This window comes from Hippopotamus amphibius, chromosome 9 (genome assembly GCF_030028045.1).
Source record: "Hippopotamus amphibius kiboko isolate mHipAmp2 chromosome 9, mHipAmp2.hap2, whole genome shotgun sequence".
Lineage (NCBI taxonomy): Eukaryota > Metazoa > Chordata > Mammalia > Artiodactyla > Hippopotamidae > Hippopotamus > Hippopotamus amphibius.
This window is the reverse complement of record NC_080194.1, coordinates 57,083,962-57,108,415: the sequence shown is the minus strand read 5'-3', so window position 1 is coordinate 57,108,415 and position 24,454 is coordinate 57,083,962. Positions and strand designations below refer to the sequence as shown.

General features: G+C 40.9%; 1 protein-coding gene across 4 annotated transcripts in view; it reads left to right on the top strand.

Moving 5' to 3' along the window:
* PIWIL4 (piwi like RNA-mediated gene silencing 4) overlaps positions 1–24,454 on the top strand; it is an 83,525-nt gene that overhangs the window by 11,922 nt on the left and 47,149 nt on the right. For 3 of the 4 annotated variants that reach the window (XM_057748619.1, XM_057748616.1, XM_057748618.1), the window contains one exon: positions 23,963–24,108. The exons of the other annotated variant lie outside the window; for it this stretch is intronic. The gene's annotated coding sequence lies outside the window, so the exon portion shown is untranslated. The remainder of the gene's footprint in view (positions 1–23,962; positions 24,109–24,454) is intronic. 4 annotated transcript variants of the gene reach the window in all.

Sequence of the window (24,454 nt, the reverse complement as noted above, 5' to 3'; positions counted from 1 at the left end):
CCTCATTATATAGATAACTAAGTGGCTGAGTTACTTGCTTAAGGTCACACAGCTTATTGCTGCAGAGCTGGGGCTGATTCTCTTGGACTCCAAGGCCACTTGTTTCTACTAAGCACTACTTTGAGTGCAAGTGGATGGAATATTGCCATTCTAAATCTTTAAGATTCTGTAAAGGACTGTTTAGGTAGTTTCTTGCCCAAAAAGTAAGGAAAAAGAGTGTATGGATGGCTTTCATACCTCTTTTTTTAGAAGCAGAATCTAATTTTCAAACAAAATTTTATGTCATTTTTTGTTTTCATGTTTTTGGTTCTCAGTTATTAGGTGTGTATGTTTATAATTGTTTTATCTTTTTGACCATTATCATTTGTTTTATCTTGTATTATTATAAAATGTTTCTGTTTATCTCTGCTAGTATTTTTTTTAAAGTTTCTTTTGTCCAATATTAGTGTGGCCACCCCAGCTTTCTTACAGCTGCCCTTTGCCCAGGGTATCTTTTTCTGTCCCTTTAATCCATTTTTAATTGAACCTCAGGTGTGTCCACTGTAGACAGGATAGTTGAATCTTGTTTTGTTTTCAGTGAACCTTCTGCACTTTGACTGACTTATTTAATCACTTACATTTAATGTTTATACTGATACAATTGGATTTGTGATGTCATTTTACTTTTTGTTTTCTATGTTTCTCATGTATTTCCTCCCTCTAATTTTCTTTTACTGATTCTTTTTATTAAGTAGATATATTCTACTATAATTTTTAAATTACTTATGTAATGATTTTTCACTCTATGTTTAAGTTAGTTTCTTAGTACTTGCTCTTACTTTTGTCATTTTTTTCCTGCAGGCATTTTCTTTTCTTTTTTTAAATTTTACTTACTTACTTATTTATTTATTATTTATTTATTTTTAGCTGTGTTGGGTCTTTGTTGCTGTGCATGGGCTTCCTCTAGTTGCCGCTAGTGGGAGCTACTCTTCCTTGCCGTGCCAGGGCTTCTCATTGTGGTGGCTTCTCTTGTTGTGGAGCACGGGGCTCTAGGGGCTTGGGCTTCAGTAGTTGTGGCTCATGGGCTCTAGAGCTCAGGCTCAGTAATTGTGGGGCACGGGCTTAGTTGCTCCGAGGCATGTGGGATCTTCCCGAGCCAATGTCCCCTTCATTGGCAGGTGGATTCTTAACCACTGTGCTACCAGGGAAGTCCCTTGCAGGCATTTTCAATGTTGTGATTATTTTCTTTATATCATGTATAATATATATTTACATTATACAATATAGTTATATATTTATATAAAATCCTGTTTATGCTATGTTCTATGTTTCCTAATGCCAATATTTTTTTACTACCTATTATATCTACTTGTCGATGAAAATGCAATTAACTATCAAGTCAAGAAGAAAAGGGGAATTTTATTTGAGCCAAAATGAGTATTATAACCCAGGAAATGGATTCTCAGAAAGCTCTGAGAACTGTTCTGCCTGTTAGAAGTCGAAAGCATAGTCATATACATATTTGAGACAAAGGAGCATACATCTAAATGACATGCTGACTTTTTACCATACTTTCATCATACTTGTTCTCCATCATAGTCTTTTTTTCCATTTGTTCTCCGTACATTTCTTGCTATGAGTTGCTCTTTCTCTTGCTACAATTATTTTTGTAAATTCTTTGACTAAGATTAAATATAGATTTCTCTAGAGATTTTTGTTTCTTCCTTCCAATTTTTTGGGTCATCACAAATCTAGGGCCATTATAACATAATCAAGGTTTGAGGTTATTTTGGCCCAAAGTAGTAAAGCAGATTTGGACTGCAGATCATAGGAGGGCTAGCTCATGGTTGGAATTCTCAAAAACAGTTATTTGCTTTTTTTTTTTTTTTTTTTCTGGCTGAAAGGCAAGTTTCCTTAAGAATACTCTTGTATTAGAGGATAGCACAGATTTTATTTTGTTTCCCCCTCACTGTGAGGATATGAATCTTGGATCCCCCGATTTTCAGGGAGAGGATGTCTTATATGTTACCCATGTGATTAAGCTCTGGGTATCACTTCCTGTCTGTTACAGCTCAAGAGCCTGAGAAAACCAAAGCTAAGATTTTTCCATATTTGGCAAATGCCCTAAGGATAAAAACTTTTCTCTCTGGATTATTGCCACATTGATATTTTTGGCCTAAATGATTATTCTCTTGATTGTTTTAGGATTCTTTTGGATGCTTTTATATTTTATCTATTATTTTTAGTCACTTTTAGTGGAAGAGAGAGCTTTAAAATCTATCATGTAATTGGAAATGGAATCCTCATTACCTTTTTTTTTCTTTCATTTCTGCTATTTATCTGGCACCAGAATAGGTGCTGGAATACAATTCCACCTAAACCTGTGCTACTCTGAGCCAGTGCTGGTTTGTGAGCTCTTTGTTATCAGCCCACAGTAAGATACACACAGGAACTGAAAGTGAGTGTAAGCAAGTAAACCTCTACTTTATTTGTCCCAGACTGATAATGGCCAAGAAAAAGATGAGCATTTTCATCATGTCATTGGATCTGCTAAAAAGGTTGTTCGTTAGCTCTTCATGGACCAGAGATTGAGCAGCACAGTGTCTAAACTAGGATGGCTTTTTAGACTTTTGCTGCAATCACATACAAATTGATGTGTTATACTCTCCCCAGAAATATGTGCATGTAAAAAGAAAAAAAAGTATATAAAATGTCAGTTGATCGGTAGAGAGATAGATCTTCTGAAGTCTTATAGATCTTAGGTTTTTAATCCTAGCAAGAGACAAAGTGTAGGAGAAGATTTTGAATAATCATTTCATCGTTCACCAGTGACTTTCCACTTATTTGTGAGAAGCCAAAGGGGGACCCCCCCCATAATAGACTATCAAGGGAATAAATTGAAAGATGTCACTTATTAGTCACTTATTCATCCAACCAAACCGAGTAACTACAGTATACCACATCGAGTTCTAGTCTCAGACCACTGCTCCAGAAATTGACATTTGTCATTCTTTTTCCATCTCTTACCCCCAGAACCTGTACCCACTTCCCACGTTAGAATTCCACACTTAAAGAGTCTTGGTAGGAGGCAACTACTCCCTCCTCTCTCCGTAAGAGAGGAAAACTCACTTTCCCAAACATTCTTGCAAATGGACAGGACGTGAAGCTCTACCAGTCAGGTGACCACATGCCAGTCTCTGACTCGGGACTTGGTGACAGATAGGTCAGGACAGTGAAGAATGCATTTGGCATGAGTGGCAGCAGTGTCCTCCAGTTGCCAGGAGTGGCAGAGAAAGCAGTCCTGGTGCCGGGGTCCGTGTCCAGCATCATCGGACTCAGTGGTGTGAACAGCGGCATCTGGGCCTAACAGCAGGGGCAGTGTGGTACCTTTGTGGGACCCCACCTAGGGTGGGATTTTGGATCCTATTGTTAGCTGTATAGCCTCAAGCCTGTGTATGGCTTTCCCAGAAATAAAACAAGGCTCAGATTCACATATATATATTCACTTATGTTTCGATTAGAGCAACTTGGAATCCATTGTTTACACCAAGAAGTGAGAAATACATGTAGGAAACAGTCTCAGAGAGCAAGGATTCAGAGATTTTTTTCCCCCAGCTTTATTGAGATATAACATTGTGTTAATTTAAGGTGTATAACCTGTTGCTTTGATACACTTATATTTTGCAAAATGATTACCACCATAGCACTAGCTAACACCTGCATCACATTACATTATTACCATTTCTTTTGTTGCGTGGTGAGCACATTTTAGATCTAAGCTCTTAGCAACTCAGGAGATTTTCTTTATTCTGAGCTGATAACTATTTCCTAAATCTTCCACCTGCCTCTACCCCATGCTAGAGAAAACAACACGTATTGCCTATCATATGTCTCCCCCTCCCACCCCCCCACCCCCAGGGGAAAAACATTTAAATGTAGATTTAAAACCCCTCCCTACCCTAAGTGCTCTCTGATCTCTGACCTCAGTGGTTCCAATCTGGCTGGATTGCTTGTGGGTTTATTACAAGATACTCAGGCCTCTCCACACACCCACGATCTTAGAATGTGGGGCATGGAGTCAGGCTCACTTAATTTAACACTCCCCACGTGCCAGGCTGATGCACAGCCAGGTGGGAGTCCTGGTCTACGTTCTTGCTACTAAAGAAGAGCAGCAGCCTCAGCACCAATCTTATTGCAAATTCAGAATCTCATGCTCTGCTTCAGACTGTCTAGATCCTGATGAGATGTCCAGGTGACTGCTGTGCACAATAAAGTTTGGGACTCCCTGGCTATCCTGCCCCTAGGTGTGATGTCAGAACTCTGCATTCTGTTCTTGCTGCCTGATCTGATCAGATCACTTGTGGGGGTGGGGGGTGGAGGGGAAGAGTTCCAGGATTCGGTTCTGTTCTCCTCTTCTGTAGTCATCGCTCCCTTGGCGACCTCACCTGTTCTCAAGGCTTTAAATATCATTTATATGGCATCACCTCCCGTTTCTCCAGCCAGGATATCTGCCTAAACTCTAGACTCACATACCCAACTGCTAACTGTGGAGCCCTACATCAAAGTCACAATGCGGAGTTAATTTATGGCCTAGCAACTCAATTCTGGAGTTAGCTGGACCCCCTAGCAACCATTGCTTTCTAACTTTAGGCTGTTTCCAAACTTAGACTGTATTTCCTGACACAGGCTAGCTGATAAAAAGACCCCATATTAGGGAAGGTATTCAACGTATAGGATCCTGGCGTATCACCTAAGGACATCCTTCACCTTATGGCACACTGACCAATTGATGAATGCCATTCTCCTAGCAGGAATTTTCTTTGTCTTGGGGTTATAAAAGTTGGCTGTGAGCCCACGACAGGGTTGGCTCTCCCTTTCTGCCAGGAGGTCGTCCCGCTGTCTTTGCAGCATCCCTTCTCTCTGATAAACTCTATCTTCCTTACATTCTGCCTTGTGTCTGGAAATTCTTTTCCAACCCGCACTCGAGCCCCCACATCAACCTCACTTGTATTTTCTAATAGACATTTCAGTTTCAACTTTCCTACATTAGATGCCTATGATGTCACTTCCTCAATTGTGCTTCTTCTGGAGTTGTCCCCATTTCCACTGAAGGCCCTCTGTATTTCTACTAGCACTGTCTGGAATTTTGAGTTTCCTCCTCGATTCTTCTTTCTCATAACCCAGATTTAATCCATTAGGAAATGCTGTAAAGTCCATCCTTCAATATATCCAGAGTCCACTTTCTATGATTTTCTCTGCTCACATCCCACATAAGCAACTGACATCTCTAGCCTGGACACTGCACTAGTTTCCTACAGTTTCCTCTGCTGGTCACCGGCCCTTCACCTGTCAATTCTGCACAGCAGCCAGGCTAATGCTTTTAAAGAGAAGTCATATCAGGTCTGTCTTCTGTCCAAAACTATCTTTATAACTTCACATCTTACTCAGCGAAAAGTCAAAATCTTTCCAGTATCCCTGAGGCCTACATGATCTAGCCAGACATCTGCTGTCATCTCAGTTCCTCTCTGCTCTGGCCACGCCAGCCTCCTCGCTCTTCCTTGAACACACAGACTCCTGCCTAGTGCATTTGTGCTGGAGGCTTTTCCTGTTTGGAAAGAACTTCTCCCGGATATCCTCTTGGACAATTCACATCCTTCAAATCTTTTCTCAAAGGTCACCTTCTCAATGAGGCCCACATTGACCACACTAGTAAAATAGCCATCTGCCCTGTCCCCACATATTTATACTCTGAATCACCTTCCTTAAAGTGTTAACCAACCTCTAACACAAACACTTCCCTCATTTACTATGCCAATAGTATACAGTCTCCCTCCACCAAGGCCAGCAATATTTGCTGTTTTTAGTTCACTGAGGTTTCCTAGATGTAAAAATACTGTGTCATATGTCTGACCCACAACAAATATCAGTGGAGTAAATGATCAGTATAGTGCACCTCCCTATTCTAGAGACAATATCTTTATTAATGTAACCTTAGGCCAAATGCTGTTGCGTGGCAGCTACAGCACAACAGCCACTCACACTGACATCAATGCCACCTGTACTTTTCTCACAAGTGCTGCCTTCCCCTCCCTCCACTAAGCTCCCCCCTCCCACACCAACCCTCCTGCACACTACAGCACACAATTATATTTCTCTCTTCAGAAAAGACGAGCCTAGGCTTGTAGGTCCCATTGTCTAGCCAACTGTGGGTCAAAATTAGACTCTGTAAATCCATGAATTTGCATTGGAGCCAGCACTCAGATTACTAGAGCTAAACAGAGAGGGGGCAGATTGCAGAGAAGCTAGAAATCCAACAGGAATTTAATTGAGATGAGAAATTATCAGATCCCTCTTCTCTGCTCATTCCAGAATCTGGTTCTTTAAAAAAATATTGGGACTTCCTAGATGGCGCAGTGGTTAAGAATCCACCTGCCAATGCAGGGGACACAGGTTCGATCCCTGCTTCAGGAAGATCCCACATGCCACCGAGCAACTAAGCCTGTGCTCCACAACTATTGAGCCTGCACTCTAGAGCCCATGAGCCACAACTACTGAGCCCATGTGCCACAACTACTGAAGCCCATGCACCTAGCGTCCGTGTTCCGCAACAAGAGAAGCCACCACAGTGAGGAGCCGGGGCACCACAATGAAGAGTAGCACCCCGCTCATCACAACTAGAGAAAGCCCTTGTGCAGCAACAAAGACGCAATGCAGCCAATTAATTAATTAATTAAAAAATATTAGTAAAGTATGGGAATAATCCAGGAAACACCCCTAGAAAAAGGGCAAGAGCTGGATGAGTCTGAAAATTCATCTTAATATCACAGACACTCCTGTGTGCAGGGGCTGCCCTGAGACTTGTGGGGAGAATGACAGGCAAGACGACTCCTGCTGCTGTCAGAGAAAGGAGACACCCAGAGGAGAATGAGACCAGAACTCTAAACATGAAAAAGAACAGGCATAATCCAAAAAAAAAAAACAAAAAACAAAAAACCCCACCACAGAGGCAAAACATATCCTCCATGGAAAAACTGTCTTCCACAAAACTGATCCCTGTGCCAAAAAGGTTAGGGCTTGCTGGCCTAAATTGAAAATGAAACCGGTGAAAATGCTGAGGGATCCTTCCGGGTCTAAGGGGTGGACGAGTCCCCCAGCCTCCTGGCGAAGCTCCTGCCAGAGATTCTGGGCGACTCAGGTTCATCCGTGGGGATGGGGATCATGACCTGGAGCCCGGGGCGGGCTGCTCACCAGCTTCGCTCGGGTTGTAGGAGCCGAGCAGGTGTTCAGGCTCCTGGTGAAGTACCAGGGCTCCCCGCCGCCTGCCGGGAGGCAGTGTGGAAACACCGCAGAGAGTGGGAGCCTGGCGGCGGGGTCGCGCTGAGACCGCAACCCATCCACTCCCCCCTGCAACCCCCCCGCCTTTGCCGGGACGATGTCGACCTGGCCAGGAGAAAAGGAGAGGGTGACGGGGGCCGTGAGAGGGGAAAGGGACAGGGGGACCGAGAGAGGCCGGGACTTTAGGGGTGGGCGAGAAGAGGGGGCGGGGCACGGGGGAAGGCAGGCCCAGGGCCCAGGTGGAGGCTTTCCGGGCTCCTCGGCTACGGCCCGGCAGTCCCTTAAGTCTTCCCCCGCAAATGCCGTTTCCATCCAAGTCCCGAAATCCCGGGTCGCTCACCCCACCCGCCCCCTCCTCGAGAGCAGCAAGAGGGAGGGTTGGGGCTCTGTGATCTGGCTCCGCGGGGTCTGAGGAGAATCAGCTCCCGGACTTTTAACTGGGAACCTCGGTGACCCAGACGGACTTCCCCAGAAATCGGACTCGCATTGGAAGTGCGACCTGGGGCAAGATCGTGTGCTGTAGCAGGAGGGTCTGACACAGGCTGTGAAAGGAAGAAGTGAAGCTCCCGGGAGATGGGGACGCCCCAACACGGAGCTCTCTGTATCCTAAACACTGCGTTTGGGCCCTGAGACCCTGAGAGCCACGCCGGGGACCTAGTGCTTCGCCCTGACCCATCTCCTCCTGCCTTGAGCATCACTGTCTCCCTTAGTCCTGCCCCGGGAGCTGACTCATCTATTCTCAAAACATTTTGATTCAATATTATATATATTTATATAGTCTTAGAATTTGTGAGGACCTTAAGAATAATTTTTAAAAATTTTTTATTGCATTACAGTTGATTTAAAGTGTTGTGTTAGTTTCAGGTGTACAGCAAAGGGATTTAGTTATACATATACATATATTAATTCTTTTTCAGATTCTTTTCCCATATAGGTTATCACAGAGTATTGAGTAGAGTTCCCTGTGCTACTCAGAAGGTCCTCTGGTTATCTATCTCATATATAGTAGCGTGTATATGTTAATCCCCACCCCCTGGTTTATCCCTCCCCACCACATTTCCCCTTTGGTAACCATAAGTTTGTAAGTATGTTTCTGTTTTGTAAATAAGTTCATTTGTAATATTTTTAAAAATTAGATTCCAATATGAGTGATGGCATATATTTGTCTTTCTCTCTCTGACTTACTGTATGATAATCTGTATGATAACCTCTAGGTCCATCCATGTTGCTGCAAGTGGCATTATTTCATTCTTTTTTAATGGCTGAGTAATATTTCATATATGTGTACCACATTTATTTGTTTGTTCATTTGTTCAGGCTGCGTAACTTGTGGGATCTTATTTCCCCGACCAAGGATTGAACCCATGCCCCCTGCAGTGGAAACGCAGAGCCCTAACCACTGGACTGTCGGGGAGTTCCCAGTGCCACATCTCTTTTATCCATTCCTCTGTCGATGGACACTTAGGTTGCTTCTATGACTTGGCTATTGTAAACAGTGCCACAGTGAATACTGGGGTACACATACTTTTTCTAATTATAGTTTTCTCTAGATATATGTCTAGGAGTGGAATTGCTGGATCATATGGTGGTACCCTAAGGATAATTTTGTTTACGCAGGTTTTATCAAGCAATATTTACCATACTAGGAATAAAACAGTTTTTAAAATTTTTGTTAATTTATTTAGGATGGTATTAATAACCTATTACATGATTTTTTTGGAGAGATCTATCCTTTATTGTAATATATGTAATAAAACATAATTGCAGGGACTTCCCTGGTGGTCCAGTGGTTAAGACTCTGTGCTTCCATTGCAGGAGGCATGGGTTTGATCCCTGGTTGGGGAACTAAGATCCCACATACCACATTGTGCGGCCAAAAAGTAAAATAAAGGTATATTAAAAAAAATTGCTTTTAACATGGAAATGTGACTTAACTACCTTTTGTAATATAACTGATGGTGTAATTGTAATGATTTATTCAAACTGTTGTTTATGCTTCTCCCTTATGAATGCCAGGCAAAAAAGGTAGAGAACATTTGCCATAAACATATTTATTCTGAAGGAAAAGCAAAGATATGGTAATTAGGCTTCTGGTGTCAGCTGTCAACTTATATGCTTGCTGCCCTGTGGATCTAAAAAGTGTTATTTCTGAAAATATTTTTCCGACTACTTTAAGCATGTCTCAGGTAGTACAGTGGGAACCAGTTACAAAACCATCAGTAAATATTCATCTTTAGTCCTTTGACACTGATTTTTTTTTCTTTTGCAGTAACCTCCTATTTCTTGTAAGATTTTCATTTCTTCTCCATAGCTAGTTGCCTTCTGACTTTGCCTGTGAGTGGTGAATGTTGTTCCAGACTTTTGTAAAATACCTTTTTTTTCCTCCTTCCACATATCTCCATTGGAATTTAGCTGAAGGGTTATCAATTCTTTGGACTTATTCAGTGATTGATTCACAGATTCAGGAGAGTTAATGGAACTGTATTTTACTCCCTCCACTTACCGTTCCCTCCTTCGAATAGGAGTTGTAATTTGAAGATGACAATTAAATGTGACTCATTGCAGCTTCCCTCACGGAGCCCACGACAGAGATCTCTCACTGACCCTGGGCCATGGATCTTGAGTCACATCACAGACTCATACTGTTCTCATGACAGTGCACCAGGAAGCCACAATCAATCATTAAAAATCATTTTGCCATTTTTGCTTTGAAATAAAAGAATGATAAACGTCGTGTGTTTCTCCTGTATGTTAAATAGTCTGCTGGAGTTTTGTGTATATTATCTCTGATTCTCACAATAACTGTACAAGGTAGATTGTAATTTTCCATCATTCAGTTATGGAAATTGACGCTTTAAAGTTTAAGTAAGTTAAGTTGATAATGTTCTTTATGAACCTGACCCTGAAACCCCTCTTGGTCCACTAAGCAAGCCAGTTTGTCTTAAAGCGCCAGGTCTGGGGCAGCTGTGGGCTCAGGGGGTCTCAAGGCAGCAAGCCTGCTGGTGGGTGGGGCTGTGTCTCTGCCTGGCTGGCTGCTTGGCTGGAGGCATCCTAGTACTGGTGCCAACAGGCTGGTGAGGGTTGGGCGGGGGGAGGGGAGTGTGTGTGGGGGGTAGATCCCAGTGCTGATAAGCTAGGGAGAGGCTTCCAAAATGGCACTTGCCAGCACCAGTGTCCACAGGGTAGAACAAGCTCCCCCAAATGGCTACTGCCAGTGTCTCTATCCCCAGGGTGAGCTCCCATTGCCTCTCACCTCTCTGAGAGGCTTTCCAAAATCAGTGGGTCTGACTGGGTTTCGTTTCAAATGACTGCTTCTGCACTGGGTCCAGGAGCTGTGAGCTTTGATGTGTGCTCTTTAAGAGGTGATTCTCTACTTCCCACAGCCCTGTGGCTCTCCCTAAAATAAGCCCCACTCACCTTAAAGCCAAACAGTTTTGGGGCTCCTCTTCCCGGTTCCAGATGCCCAGGCTGGGAAGCCCGATGTGGGGCCCGGGCCCCTTGCTCCGTGGGGAGCACCTCTGCAGCTGTGATTATCCTCCCATTTGTGGCTCACTCGCCTGGGGGTATGGATCTTGACTATATCATGACTCTACCCCACCTGCCTGTCTTGTTGGGGCCTCTTCTTTATATTTTTAGTTGTAGAAGATCTTTTCTGCTAGGCTTCTGGTTTTTCGCATCAATGGTTTCTCTGTAAATAGTTGTGATTTTGGTGTGTCTGCAGGAGGAGGTGAGCTCAAGGTCTTCCTACTCTGCCATCTTGCATGTTGGCCACTGCTCAACAGGACTCCTTTTTCTTTTCTTTTTTTTTAATTTTCTTTTTTCTTTTTTTTTTTACTTTCTGGCCACAATGTGCGGCAGGTGGGATCTTAGTTCCCTGACCAGGGATCGAACCCTCATCCCCTGCAGTGGGAGCACAGAGTCTTAACCACTCGACCTCCAGGGAATTCCCAACAGTGCTCCTTCTTAATGAGTTTACTTGCAACAGGAATTGGGCATTTGTCTTCTCCCTCTGTACTCAGCCATGGGGTGATGGCGAGTTAGGAACTGTTTCTTTCTTTGCTACCATCCCATTGAATTCATGAATACAAGCTCCACTGGCCACCAGATCCAGGCAATCAAGAGGCATCCCCTGGGCAGCAACCCCTTCCCCCAGAGCCAGGCACCAGACACATGTAGGAGCTCCCCTCTGAGAGATACCAGCACTCGAACACCGCAGAGGAAGAGTGTGATGATAGGGCCTGCCCTCTGAGGTCTCTGGATAGAATTACAGTCACCCCTTAGATTGTGTTTCATTAGAAGACTGATCCTCAGGCCACAGCTGTGAAGAAAGGCTAACGGGCTTCTTTCACAAAGAGCAGGTCCTCAGTCTGTTGCCTCCCTGCTGAGTCCTGTGGGTGGTAGTTGGTTAAGAACTGTCTCCATTTATTATAGTCCTAAGGGACCCATGAGCATAAGCCCCACTGGCCACCAGCACCAGGCAATCTAGGAGCATCCCCTGGGCAGCAGCCACAAAAGTGGGACTCCAGACGACAGTACAAGCTCCCCTCCGGATGACATCAGCATGCTGGAATGAGACGGAGAGAGAGCAAGAAGGCGCCCAGCAACCTCTGTTCCTGAAAAACCCTTCAGTACCCTCTAGGTGTGTGCCAAACCAGAAGCCTGCCCCTCAGGCCAAAGCTCCAGGATGAGCCAATAGTCCTCTTTCATAGAAAGACTGAGGCTGTGTTTCCCATGCTGTCTGCCATGCCCTGTGGGTGGTAGCTGGCTAAGAACGGTCCCTCTGTCGTAACAGTCCCAGGGGACCCACAGACAGAAGCCCCACTCCCCACCAGAGCCAGGCAAGGAACACCCACTGGGCCAAAGCCACAAAAACCCAGGCACCAAACAAGTACAAGCTCCCTTCCGGGAGGTTCTGTGAGCCGGAGCAGAACAGAGGGAGAGCGCAAAGATGGCACCCACCAACCTCTGTCTTTGGAGACTATTTCAGTAGCCCCCTAGATGTATGTTAAATTAGATGCCTGTCCCTCAGGCTAATGGTGCAAGTTAAGCAAATAAGTGTCTTTCACAGAAAGTTTGGGTACTAGAGAAAGACAAAGACCCAACACAGCCAATAATAATAAAAAAAAAAGATTAAAAAAGAAAAAAGACTTTGCACTCCCAATGCAGGGGGACCAGGTTCAATCTCTCTGGTCAGGGAACTAGATCCTGCATGCTGCAACTAAGACCCCGGGCAGCTAAATAAATTTTTTTTTCTTTCAGAACTTTTATTGGGATACCGTTGACATACAATAAACTGCGTATATATTTAAAGTGTACAATTTGATTTTCTTTTATTAGTAATGTATATATGGCAATCCCAATCTCCCAATTCATTCCACCCCCCCCCACTTTCCCCACTTGGTGACCATATGTTTGTTCTCTACATCTGTGTCTTTATTTCTGCCTTGCAAACCAGTTGATTTGTACTATTTTTCTATATTCTGCATATGTGTTAATATACGATATTTGTTTTTCTCTTTCTGACTGACTTCACTCTGTATGACAGTCTCTAGGGCCATCTATGTCTCTACAAATGTCCCAATTTTGTTCCTTTTTACAGCTGAGTAATATTCCATTGTATATATGTACCACATCTTCTTTATCCATTAATCTGTTGATGGACATTTAGGTTCCTTCCATGTCCTGGCTATTGTAAGGAGTGCTGCAATGATCATTGGGGTGCATGTGTGTTTTTGAATTATGGCGTTCTCTGGGTATATGTCCAGTAGTGGGATTGCTGGATCATATGGTAATTCCATTTTTAGTGTTTTAAGGAACCTCCATACTATTCTCCATTGTGGCTGTACCAATTTACATTCCCACCAACAGTGCAAGAACGTTCCCTTTTCTCCACACCCTCTCCAGCATTTACTGTTTGTAGATTTTCTGATGATGCCCATTCTAACTGGTGTGAAGTGATATTAAAAAAAAGAAAAGAAAAGAAAAAAAAGAAAAACAAGATGCTATGTCTGTATAACATGAGCGTAGTGACTCAGGTGAGCAGAGCCTACTTCCCTGGGCTGCTGTTTGTGGGCATATCTGAGTATGATTATGTCATAACTCTTGGCTCCTTTCCTCATGGACCTGTTCTTAGTTGGCCCAGGAGAGCTAACTCAAGGGAAGAAGGGATACCACCTCTAGAGTAGTCATGGGCCTCTTTTAAAATCTCCTTTCTAGCCACAAGGTTGTGAGTATTTCTCCAGTGGTCAGTGGTTCTAAAGGAGAGGTGGGTCTGTCATCATCAGAGAATGGAAGACAAACAGCTGGTTCCAATTAGCCAGGGTTTTTATCCCCCTCCCCAGGGCAGCTCGCCCAGTCTAGGACCTCAGTTGGTGCCTGGGACTCATTTTCCAATATCACAAATGATATAACCTTGTCTAGTTTATACTTATCTTTAAAATATCTCTGGCAAAAAGGATAAGAAAACAAATGATCTCACAGAGATAAGTGTTTGGTTGTTAAAACTCTATGAAAGTGTAGGGAGGGCAGTGACATCATCATCACGTGGTTTGTGTTGTTCCCGTTTTCTCTCCCTTTGATTTACAACTAATTGGACATCGATAACTGAACAAAAGTGTCTCTGCACATGAAAGCAGGCACCTGGGAGATCTTAACCCACCTGCACATCCAAAAGTAGGTGGACAGAACCTCAGAGGAGGCTGCAACTCCAAGAGAGTCGGTAAGGTCCCATCCCACTTACCATGATTGGGAAAATGGGACCCTGGAGAGTGCAAAGCTGGGCAGACACCCACAGGAGATAGAGAATTTGTGGTGGCCCAGCCTGCCTGATGGGAGACTCTGCCATGCCATCAGGGTAGAGATGAGTTTGGGGGCAGAGGAGAGGGAGGAAATGGCCAAAGCAACCCCTTCCCAAGGGTGACACTGCAACACACTGGGCAACTGAGGAGTTACAGCAGCTACCTCCCCAGCAAAGGAGGTGGACAGCAAAATTGGTGAGTGACAGACTGCTCTGCTCTACTGCTTGTACCTGGAGGGACCCATTTCTCTCTAGTAGCACCCAGATTTCTGAGGAGGGACCTCTGCGACTGGGGTGGGGGAGAGGAAAGGGGAAGGAGTCAGATAAGAATGTCAAAGGGCATTGAAGGAACATATTTCCTGCTGTACGCTTGGGACCTTCAGCAGTGTGTCCACTGTGGCCTTGTGGAAGTCCCCTTTGAAGCCCGTGGACACCCCCAAAGCCCAAGATGCTAAGCCCACACCTCTCCTCACTCTGCTGTCGGCTCCATGTGTGTGCCCTTGAGTGCAGCCCTGAGAACCAGCTCCAATAGGAGAAATAAAAATTTGAGCAATTCTGCCACCTTCTGGAATACAAAGGAAAGGTTTCTAATTGTTAGCCTGTCGAACTGTAAGAACCAAAGTAAAGACATATTTACTTAACTAAGGCAGGAGTTTGCTGCTTCAAGTGTGAAAACAGAAGCACATATTATCAAACACAGTGAAAAATAAAGGACATATAGTTTCACAGAAAAGAAAATGATAATTCTCCAGCAACCAAACTCAAAGGCACAAAGTATTGGTATCTAAGTGATAAGGAATTCAAAATAGCTGTTACGAAGAAATTCAATCAACTACAAGAAAACTCAGGCAATTCAATGAACTCAAGAATAAAATCAATGAAGAGGAATTGTTTGCCAAAGAGACTGAAATTATAAAAAAAAGAACCCAACAGAGATTCTGGAGCTGAAGAATTCAATGAAAGAAATAAAGAATGCATTGGAGAGCATAGGCAACAAGGTACATCAGATGGAAGAAAGAATAAGTGACTTGGATGATAGGAATTTAGAAATGATTCCATTAGAAGAAGAGAGAAGCTAAGATTTTTAAAAAGTGAAGAAACTCTACAGGGTTTACCAAATTTGATTGGAAAGACAAATATAAGAATAACTGGTATACCAGAAGGAGAAACGAGGGAGAAGGGTGCAGAAAGTTTATTTAAAGATGAGAATTTTCCAAACCTGGGGAAGAAATTGGACATATAATTCCATGAAGTTAATAGAACACCCTATTATCTCAATGCAAAAAGACCCTTTCCAAGATACATTATAATGAAACTGTCAAAAATTGGTGATAAAGAATTAATCTTAAAATCAGCCTTGGAAGAAAAGAAAGTAACTACAAAGGATCCTCTATTAGATTATCAGTGGATTTCTCAGAAGAAACTCTCCTGAAGCCAGGAGAGAGTGGAATGACATATTCAAAGTGTTGAAAGAGAAAAGTGCCCAGCCAAGAACACTTTATCTGGCAAAGTTATCCTTCATAGATGAAGAAGAAATAAAGACAAACAAAAGCTGAGGGAGCACACCACCACTAGACCTGCCTCACAAGAAATGCTGAAAGGAGTTCTACAGGCTGAAATGAAAAGATGCTAATTAGTGACATTAAAAACATAGGAAAGTACACAACACTCTGGTATAGGTGAAAGATAAAAAGTCAAAGTTAGAAAATTATAACTATATTAAAATGGTCTTTTAACCACTTAGTTATAGTAAAATGTTTAAGGAAAGGAGTATTCAAAATACCCATAGTTACTGTAATTTGTTAATTAAATCACAAAAGAGGTAAATTGTGGCATCAAAAATATCTAAAAGGAGAAGAATAAAAGTGTGTAATTTTATAGTAGAATGAAGATAAGTTGCTATCAGTGTAAAATGGACTATGTTATCTATGAGATATTTTTTGTGATCCTCATGGTGACCACAAAGCTAAAATCTAAAGTCACAAAACATAAGAAGAGGGGAGTCTGAGCATATCATCATGGAAAAACACCAATTTACACAGGTTTACAGAAACAGAGGGAAAAAAGAAACAATAGAGATTCAAAATAACCAGAAGGCAAATGATGAGATGGCAGAAGTAAGGCCTTATATATCAATTATCACTGTAAAGGTAAATGGATTGAATTCACCAATCACAAGGCACAGAGTGGCTGGATGGATAAAAAAAAAAACAAAAACCAAAAAACAAGATCCAACTATATGCTGCTTACAGGAGACTCATTTAGCTCTAAAAACACATATAGGCTCAAAGTGAAGGAATAAAAGATATTCCATGTAAGTGGAAACCAAAAGAAAGCAGGGATAACCATACTTATGTCAGACAAAATAGACTTTAAGCCAAAAATGGTAACAAGAGACAAAGAGGATCATTATAAGATAATAAAGGGTCAATACTTCCAGAAGATATAACAATCATAAATATATATGCACACAACATTGAAGCACCAGAATATATTAAGTAAATACTAACAAATCTAAAGGGAGAAATAGATGATAATACAATAATAGTAGGAGATTTCAGTACCTCACTGTCAGCAATAGATGATCATCCAGACAGAAAATCAACAAGGAAATATTGGAATTGAAGCACACTTTGGAGCAAATGGACTTAGACATATAGAATATAATGTGTACTCTGAATACACACTCTTCTTAAGAGCAAATGGAACATTCTATAGGATAGATCATATGATAGAACACAAAGCAAATCTGGGCAAATTTAAGAAGATTGAAATCATACCAACTATCTTTTCTGACCATAGTGGTATGAAACTAGACATCAACAACAAGAGGAAGGCTGGAAAATCTACAGATATGTGGAAACTAAACAACACACTTCTGAATAACCAACAGATCAAAGAAGAAGTCAAAGGGAAATAAAAATTATCTCAAAAGAAATGAAAATAGAAATACAAAACATAGCAAAACTTATAGGATGAAGCAAAAGCAGTTCTGAGAGGAAAGTTAATAGCAATAAGTGCATATATTAAGAAATTAGAAATACCTCAAATAAACAACCCAACTTTATACCTCAAGGTACTAGAAAAAAAGAACAAATTAAGCTCAAATTTAGCAGAGGAAGGAAATAATAAAGAATAGAGTGAAGATAAATGAAATAAAAGCCAGAAAATCAATAGGACCAACAAAAGTAAGAGCTGGTTTCTCAAGAAGATAAAATTGACCAACCTTTAGCTATACTAAGAAAGAGAGAGAGAAAATTCAAATAAAATTAGAAATGAAAGAAAAGACATTAGAACTGATACTACAGAAATACATAGGATAATAAAAGACTACTGATAACAATTATAAGCCAACAAATTAGATAACCTAAAAGAAATGGATAAATTTTTAGAAATATACAAACTGCCAAGATGGAAGTAAAAGAAAATCTGAACATAACAATATGTAGTGACAAGATTCAGTCAATACTCAAAATCTCTCAACACAGAAAGCCAGGACCAGTGGGTGTCCCTGGCAAATTCTACCAAATATTCAAAGAAGAATTAACACCAATCCTTCTCAAACTCTTCCATAAAATTGAGAAGAAGGAAACACTTCTAAACTCATGTTATGAGGCCATCATTACCCTGATACCAAAGCCAGATTAAGGAAACCACAAGAGACAAAATCAATAGGCCAATATCCCTGATTGATACAAATGCAAAAATTCTCAACAAAATATTAGTAAACCAAATTCAAGAGACATTAAAAGGATTACACACCATGACCAAAAGGAATTTATCCCTGGGATGGTTCAACATATGCAAATTGATAAAGTATCACATCACATTAATAAATGGAAAGATAAAAATCACACGATCATCTCAACAGATACAGAAAAAATACAACATCCTTTCATGATAAAAAGAAAAACCTTAGCAGATTGGGTATAGAAGGAACATATGTCAATATAATAAAGGCCATATATGACAAACACACAGCTGACATTATGCTCAATGAAGAAAAACTGAAAGCCTTTCCTCCAAGATCAGGAACAAAAGAAGGATGCCCATTCTCACTGCTTTTATTAAATATAGTACTGGAAGTCCTAGCTAGAGCTATTAGGCAAGACAAAGAAACAAAAGACATCCAAATTTGAAAGGAAGAAGTAAAACTATTACTATTTGCAGACAATATAATTTTTTATATAGAAAATCCCCAAGACTCAACCAAAAAACTACTGGAACTATCAACAATTTCAGTTAAGTTGGGGAATACAATCAACATACAGTAATCAGTTGCATTTCCATACACAAATGATGAAACATCTGAAAAAGAAATAAAGAAAACTATCCCATTTATAATTACAGTCAAAAACAATAAAATACTTAGGAACAAATTTAACCAAGGAAGTGAAAGATATATACAACAAAATCTACAAGACTTTGCTGAAAAAAATTGAAGAAGACACAAATGGAAAACATCCAGTGTTCATGGATCAGAAGAATTAATACTGTTAAAATGTCCACACTACCCAAAGCCATCTATAGATTCAACACAATCCCTATCAAAATATCAATAGTATTTATCACAGAAATAGAAAAAGCAATCCTAAAATTTGTATGGAGCCACAAAAGACCTTGAACTGCCAAAGCACTCGAGGAAAAGAACAAAGCCAGAGGTATCACACTTCCTGATTTCAAGCAATACTATGAAGGCATAGTAGTAAAAACTGTATGGTACTGGTACAAAAACATATGAGAGAACATAAAGCTTAAAACTTTTTGCACAGCACAAGAAATAATTAACAAAATTAAAAGGCATCCATGGGAGAAGATTTTTGCAAATCATATTCAGATAAGGAGTCAACATTCCAATATATAGAAAACCCATGCAACTTAATAACAAAAAAGCAAATGATCTGATTTAAAAATGGGCAGAAGAACTAAAAAGACATTTTTCCAAAGAAGACATCCAAATAGCCAATGGATACATGAAACAATGCTCAACACCACAAATCATCAGGGAAATCAAATCAAAACCACAATGAGATATCACTTCACACCTGTTAGAATGGCCATCATCAAGAAGGTGAGAGATAACAAACGTTGGTGAAGATGTGGAGAAAAGGGAATGCTTGTAAACTGTTGGTGAATATGTAAATTGGTTCAATCACTATGGAAAACAATATGGAGTTTCCTCAAAACATTAAAAATAGGTCTACCGTATAATCCAGTAATCCCATTTCTGGGTGTATACCCAAAGGAAATGAAAACAGGATATCAAAGAGATATATGCACTTCCATATTTATTGCAACATTGTTCACAATAGCTAAGATATGGAAACAACCTACTAGCCCAACAATAAATGGATAAAGAAGATGTGGTATATGTATACAATGGAATATTATTCAGCCTCCAGAAAGGAAGACATCCTGCCATTTGCAAAAACGTGGATGGAGCTTGAGCATGTCATGCTAAGTGCGATGTCAGACAGAGAAAGACAAGTACTGTATAATATACTTATATGTGGAATCTTTTAAAGGCCAAACCCATAAAAGCAAAGAGTAAAATGGTGCTTACTATGGGAAGGGGATTGAGGAATAGGATAGACGGTGTTTAAGGGTACAAACTTACAATAGCCCTAGAGATCAAATGTACAGTATTGTGAATATAGACAACAATATTGTATCATAATCAATAAACTTGCTAAAAGACTAGAACTTAATTATCCCAACCACTAAAAGAAAAAATAATTATGTAATATGATAGCAGTGCTAATTATCATTACAATGGCAATCATATTATAATATATAAGTGTATCAAATTAACATGCTGTACACCTTAAATATACACAGTCTTGCAAGCCAATAATTACTTTGAACATCAGTGATCTAAACACATCAATTAAAAAGAGATTGGGGACTTCCCTGGCAGTCCAATGGTTGAGACTCTGCACTTGCAATGCAGGGGGCACCGGTGCAATCCCTGGTTGGGGAACTAAGTTCCCACATGCTGTGTGGTGTGACCAAAAAGAAAAGAGAAAGAGAGAGAGAGATTGTCAGAGGATCAAAAAATGAGATCTAATTATCTATTTGTCTACAAGGAGCCCACTTTAAATATAAAGACACATATAGATTAAATGTTAAATGGATGGAGGAAATTATACCATGCTAACATTAATTTTAAAAAGCAAGAGTAACTGCTCTATTATTTTCAGGCAGAGCAGACTTCAAAGCAAGGAGAGTTATCAGGGATAAACAAGGGCATTACATAGTGATAAAAGAGTCAATTCTCCAAGAAGACTTAACAATCCTTAACGTGTGTGTACCTAACAACAGACCATTAAATTACATGAGGCAAAAACTGATAGAACTGCAAGGACAAATAAACGAATCCACTTTCATAGTTGGAGACTTCAAATCCATCTCTCAGAAATGGACAGACTGCAGGCAGAAAACTGTAAGGACATAGCTGAATGCAACAGCACTATCAATCAACTGGATATAATTGACATCTATAGACTACTTCATCCAATAACAGAAAAATACACATTCTTCTCAAGCTCACGTGGAACATTCACCAAGATGGACTACATCCTGGGCCATTAAATACACCTTAACAAATTAAAAATAATAGAGGTCATACAAGGTCTGCTCTCCAACCACAATGGGAATAAAGTAGAAATCAGTAGCAGGACGATAACTGGAAAAACTCCAAATACATGGAGATTAAACAACACACTGCTAAACAATACACAGGTAAAGGAACAAATCTGGAGAGAAATTGAAAAATATTTTGAAATAAATAAAAATGAAAATACAACTTATCGAAATTTGTAGGATGCAGTGAAAACAGTGCTGGAGGGAAATTTATAGCACTGAATGCACATATTAGAAAAGAAAAAGGCTCTAAAATCAATCATTTAAATTTCCACCTTAGGAAACTAGAAAAAGAATAGCAAATTTTATCCAAAATAAGCAGGAGAAAAGAAATTAGAGCAGAAATCAATGAAATTGAAAGCAGGAAATCAAGAGAGAAAATCAACAAAACCAAAAAGTTTCCATAATTAAATAAAATAAGGGGACATACAGCTCACACACAGGGGACTACTGAAAAGGAAATCTGACCTGGAAGACCCATGTCTACCCTTGGCTATTGATCTTGGGTCTGGGATCCACCCTCACTTACCTCTGCGAACTTCCAGTGGGGATTGGGAGTCAGGGGCCATCCCTAACCCTCCTGATGTAGCATCTGAGTATGCCTCCACATCGAATCACTCAATCTGACAAATGCATGTGGATTTGAGAGCAGGGCATGAGCTGCAGTAGGCTTAGTGTCTAAGGCCCACAATACTTTGGGTTGTGGGGCATGTGAAAATGTTTAATTTCTTTTAAATTAGAAAGGAAAATTTTTTAGTTCCAAGAAAATGTTCCAATATATAATAACATATTCATCTTTATATCATCTAAGTTATAAGATATCATTTTTAATATTTTTTAATTGAAAAAGGAGCCCACCAAGGTGAAGGTGCTTATAGCCAGGGAAAGTCAAAATGGTAGCCTGCAGTCGTTGGGGTATGGTTTCTTGCTGGAGATGGATGGATTTTCCCAGGGAAGGAGTGCATGGGTGAAGAAAGTGTAAAGGTAATGGCTAGAGAACTAGGGTAGGAACTAGGGAATAGAGAAGCTTTCCACTGTAAACATTTTCCTTTTGTTTTATCTTGTCCATGTGTAAATAATCTTAAATCCTTCCTGGAGCACAATGTTACACACACAGATAGACAGAAACACCTCTGCAGCATGGAATACTCAGTGCTAGTAAGTTCGTGTCTCCAGAAGGAGTTAACTGACCTTTAGAGCACTCACTATATCCCAGGAAGCAGGTAAAACGTTTTGGAAAGATTTCCATCACAATGGCTAAGCAGTTAACATACATAATGGGAATTTTTCCTTCTCTGGATATTTTAATAATGTATTTCTTACAATTTGTTGATACACACACACACACACACACACGAGTTTGTCACAGGTAAAAGAAGACTGAGGAATAACAACCAAATGCAATGTATTATCCTGACCTAACTGTCCTCTGGACAAGGGGAAAAAAACGTTTTAAAGAACATTTGGGGACAATTGTCAAAATTAACTATTGGCTGTAGATTAGACAATAGTGTTTCATCCATGTTAAATTTTGTGATTAGATTGCGGTTACATAAGAAAATTGCAAGATATTCTTAACAAATGCATACTAAAATATTAGAGGATCAAAGGGTGTGATGTCTACAACTTCTTTGTAAATGGGTCAGAAATACACACAGACACACAGACACACAGACACACACACACACACACACACACACACACACACTGATACCGAGCAGGGCCCTGTGGGGCTCCTGGGCACAAAAGCCTTTCTGTGTCCCCCATTCCTTGATTATAGGAAATATACTTCATTCAGCCTCCATGACTTTCCCTGAGTTCCAATGGGCAGATGCAAGCAGTTGTTAATTAGGGAAGGGGGGGGGGGGATGTGAGACAAGGGAGGAACAAACAGTCAGGAGAAACAACAGTGCAGCTTTGGGACAAGGTCCTGGTTCCCCAACAAGGGATACACACAACGATATCTTTGAGCCGTTCTTCAGACACTGAAACCCCCACCAGGTGGGAGAAGTTAACAGTTAATGTCAGTGTGCTGCCCACAAGCACATAGACCCCAAACCAGTTGGAATCAGAAGGTTGATGATGCTGACTCCCACTTACCTCACCACCAGCCAATCAGAAGCATGCCCATGAACTGATCACACTCTCTTTGAACCATTCCTATAAAATTTCTCACTACCCCTCCAAGGCAGGGACACACAGTTTTGAGGGCATTAGCCTGCTGTGGCCCCCTTTGCCTGTCCAAGAATAAAGCTATTCTTTTCTACTTCACCCAAAACTCTGTCTCCAAGATTTAATTTGGTGTTGGGGTACAGAGGCTGGATTCAGCTTCAGCATGAAGAGAAAATAATAAAGCAAATATGTCAAAATGTTAATTGGTGAATCTTGGTGAAATGTTCTTTGTGCTAGTCTTGCAGTTTTTCTGTAAATGAAAAATGTTGCCTAAAAAAAGTTACCTGCTGTATCAGTAAACAAAGGATGTTGCATCCATCAAGTGTCTACCACCATCCCCCCCACCCCCCCACCCCCAACACTGAGCTCTGAGGGAACTCAAGATGGGAAAGAACAAGATAGTGGCCCTAGATAGCTAAGGTACATATCAAAGGAATGATTTCAGTGAGCCCAGACTCTTGCATCTTCCATACATAGAAAAATGCTAAATTCATTAACTTGAGATGTCTGGTTTTATTTAACAGTAATCTTTTGATGTTCTAACTACCTGGCCTTTGTTGCAAAAACTCCTATATATCCTGGCTCCTCCCTTACTTTTTAGGAGCAGTCCCTCTGAGGTGAGAGGCTGCCTCCCGGGCTTGAAGTCCAAAGAAAGATGGCTACGTAAAACATAATTCTCAACTGTCAGGTTGTGCTTTTTTTTTTTTTTCCCAATTGACAATAGGTTTCCTTCAAAACAGAACCTGAGATAAGGGTTTGCGTGCAGGTAGTTTATTTTGGGAAATGGATTGCAAGAAACAGTAAAAAGGGAGTAGGAAGAGTGAAATAGAGGAAGATGAAGTCAACACAAGAATGCATTGCCAAGGTGATCACCACTGTGACATTTGATACTTGATCCCACTCAGACCCTCTATGAAGCCATAGAATGCACCACAGAACAGTCTGCCCGATGGATAGGGGATGGAGTATTTACCCACCATCTTCCCGTGCCATATTGGCCAGGTATGGCATGAGATGTTAACTCCTTCACACTTCTAGGTTTGCTCCTCTGTCGGAATGGCTGAGCGGGTTCCTGTGGATATCCTGAAATAGCAGAGAAACCCCAGGACAGAAGTTGGAGAGGTATGGTGCAACTGAAGTTACACCGTGTGCAGCTGATGACCAGCGACGGCTGGAGTTAAGAGGTGGGTGGAAGAGAATGTGAAGGGTGGCATGAGACAAGAATTGTCCACGACTACCAACATCATGAGCCAACATGTGCACATAAAGGGATTTGACACAAGTATGAAATATGGCAAAAACTGTATTAAATAAACTTTTGTAAAATGTGTCCATCACACATTCTTATGACAATAATGTCAAAGCAGGCAGGTAGCTAGATATGGGCCTAAAAAAAGGAAGACACAGGCTAAATGGCAGGAACCAATACATCTTGTAAACAATGGGGGTCCTTGGGCAGCAAAGAAGAGCAGGAATCTCCAACTTCCAAATGTAACCTTTTGCTCACTGTGCTCTCATTATAATAAAATT